Source organism: Neovison vison, chromosome 3 (assembly GCF_020171115.1).
Source record: "Neovison vison isolate M4711 chromosome 3, ASM_NN_V1, whole genome shotgun sequence".
Classification (NCBI taxonomy): Eukaryota; Metazoa; Chordata; class Mammalia; order Carnivora; family Mustelidae; genus Neogale; species Neogale vison.
In genome coordinates, this window is record NC_058093.1 from 33,143,438 (window position 1) to 33,146,820 (window position 3,383).

A 3,383-nucleotide genomic window follows, 5' to 3' on the forward strand; every position below is an offset into this window, starting at 1 on the left:
GCTTCCAGCCTTCAGAACTGTGAGAAAATAAATATCTTGTTTAAGCCACCCAGCCACCCAGTGCTTTATTAGGGCAGCCTGAGCAGACAAATACGATTGGAAAACCAATTTGGGTGTATACGGATCCATGTATGAATATCTTACAAAACGTATTTTCTAGTGTTTTGGTTTCAGAGATAAAAGTGAGATTTTGAGGCAACTGGTAAATATGATTAGTGCTTATTATGATAATAGTCCTGATGATTTTGATTGACTGGTATGTTGGGAGCATAAGCATGTGTGTATTGTCTGTATAAAATTCTAATAATAACCATTCTTCTGCTTTCAGAGACCGACTTCCAATATGTGTAGTGGATAATTATATCAGGTGGGTAATGTTGATATTTCTGAATAAAAACTATGTATAGCTGTTTGAAATAAAACTTAGCCTCATTTTACTTGTGAATCTTGATTTAGTTGATATAGTAATGTTAATGTAGTGATTATGTAGTTTATATCAGTTTACATCATCATTCTATTTTAGCAAAAAATAAAATAAATACAACACTAGTATGTGTTTTATTTTTTCCAGGGAAGCAGCAAATGTAATTGGACCTAAATTGGTATGTCCTATGAAATTTCATTTGGTGACAGCTAAGGAAATTAGGTTTTTCTGCTAAAACAAGATTTTCTGAGGTACATATGACATTATGTGGCTAAAAATTCCCAGTGAACAGGCATTTTTAGTTTGAATAGAATATGTTGATATGTAAGGAAAAATGCAAATGAGAAACACATCGTATTTAGAAATTGTGTTTCTTATCACTACTTAAACGTATCTTCAGTTAAAGTAAAACCAAGTATTTGCTAAAAAGTGAAAAAATCTTCTTTCCATATCAAGAATGTCTGTACCTTTAAGTAATAAAGAAAATCATAAGCCTTATAACACCAAGAAATCACCCAGTATTATGCAGGATATCATATTTAAATTCTAAATAAATGATCTAAAATAAGACTCCTCTTACTAAAACTTTGGGTGAAATTTGTTATAAACAAAAAAAATCCTTACTTTTGATTCCAAACTAGGTATTTCTTTATTTCTCCATTACCATTAGTTTCATTTTTAACATACCAAAATTGGTAATAAAAAGTTGATACCAGGAAGAATGAATTGGTTGAGTTACTTTAAAGGGGAATTTGATAATATTTTAAAAACTATAAATTCTTATACCTTTTGATCCAGAAAGTTCTATTCATCCTTGCATATACCCCAACATGATTTTAAGAAATATATGTACCACAATATCCAATGCAGTATTATTTCTAGTAGTAAAAAGACTGTCAATATGGGGCTATGAAAATAGAGTGCAACTTCCAGAGAAGACATATGTAGATGGGCAACAGACACATGGAAAGATGTTCAACATCACTCATTACCAGGGAAATCCAAATCACAACGACAATGAGATAGCACCTCACACCTGTCAGAATGGCTAAAATCAAAAACATAAGAAACAAGTTTGGGCAAGGATGTGGAGAAAAAGAAACCCTCATGCGCTGTTGTTGGGAATGCAAACTGCTGCAGCCATTGTGGAAGACAGTATGGAAGTTCCTTGAAAGGTCAAAAATAGAAATACCCTGTGATCCACTAGTCACACCTCAAAGAATGCAAAAACACTAATTCAAAGGGAAACATGCATCCCTGGGTTTATTGCAACATTTTTTACAATAACCAAATTATGGAAACAGCCCAAGGGTCCATGGATAGATGATTGAATAAGGAAGATGCGGTATATATAATACAATGGAATATCACTCATCCATAAAAAAAGAATAAAATCTTGCCATTTGCAACAACATGGATAGATCTACAGGGTATAATGCTAAGTGAAATAAGCCAGTCAGAGAAAGACAAATACCATATGATTTCACTCATACGTGGAATTTAAGAAACAAACAAATGAACAAAGGAAAAAAAAAAAAAAAAACAAGAGACACAAACCAAAAACCAGGCTCTTAACAGTAGAGAGCAAACAGATGGGTACCAGAGGGGAGGTGGGTGGGCGTATGGTTGAAATAGGTGAAGGGGTTTAAAAGTACATTTGATGAGCACTGACTAATATATGGAAGTGTTGAATCTCTATACTGTATACCCGAAATTGATGTAACTCTGTATGTTAACTACACTGGAATTAAATTTTTTAAAAAAGTTAAAAAAATAAGTAAAAGTCTAACTAAATGGAGGAATACTATATAATTACCAAAAATCAGAATCAAGAATTAGGAATATTATGTAACGATCAAAAAATTAGGTGCAATTTTGGAACTATTCTTTCTTTCTTTTTTTTTAACAGCTAAAAGGTTATTACCACATTTATTACCAAACCAACCCGCTTTTGCAGAGCTATAGTAACAGAAAAATCATCTCCCTGATAAAAGTATCTATTGGCCAGGTAGAAAGGTGTTTACAGGGTGACAGAATAGAACACATGATCTTCAAGGAGCTTAATTAAATACGTGGTGCCAATTAGGTGTCCTCACATGATGTGGGACGCCTTAGAGACCCAACCTGGTTCTCCTCCAGTGCCTCCTCTTGGAGTTGTACCTGATTTTATTACCAGTTTTCATCTGAATCCACTGGGGAATGGGACGATTCTGCTTCTGTTTCTTGGCCAGGAATCACTTGATCCTGAAAGTCTTGTGAGAAGACATGGTCAGTAACAGTGAGCGCCACACAGCAGGGTGGTGGGGAAAAAGAGAAAGGCAATTTTGGAAATATTCATAAGAGCAACTGGAAAGAGCAAAATGAATAACACTTTATATAGTTTGATTCTTCTCATATAAATTCTTAAAATCAACATTTCGTGTAAATATATACACCTGGAAAATGCCTAAGATTTTGTTTGTCCACTTTTTCTGAAGCTGATGGGAGACTTTAGTAGAAATTCCTTTAGAGGAACAAGACGACAGGCAGAGAGAAAGGAGGCTTCCTGTCTTTATTTTGTGTCTTCCTATTATCTATGAATTTCTCATAACGTTCATAAATTGTATACAATTAGGGAGCTAGTGAGCCATTGTATATATTTTCTTTCAGATACTTCTTTATGTTGAAAACAAATTAGAGTAGAACTTAAATGTTCTAATTCTTTTTTTTTTACAAAAAGGTAATATGTGAAGCAATGAATGAGTTAACTTGATGGGGGAAATGCTTTCACCATGTACACAAGTATCAAATCCTCATGTTACACACTTAAAATATCTTTTTTTAAAAAAATATTTTATTTATTTATTTGACAGGCAGAGATCACAAGTAGGCAGAGAGGCAGGCAGAGAGAGAGGAGAAAGCAGTCTCCCTGCTGAGCAGAGAGCCTGATGCGGGGCTGGATCCCAGGACCCTGGGATCA

The 3,383-nt window shown here is 34.1% G+C and overlaps 1 pseudogene; it reads right to left on the bottom strand.

Annotated features, from left to right (window-relative positions):
* Positions 1–2,535: 2,535 nt before the first annotated feature.
* LOC122901754 lies at positions 2,536–2,691 on the bottom strand (annotated as a pseudogene).
* Between the last annotated feature and the right edge of the window lie 692 nt (positions 2,692–3,383).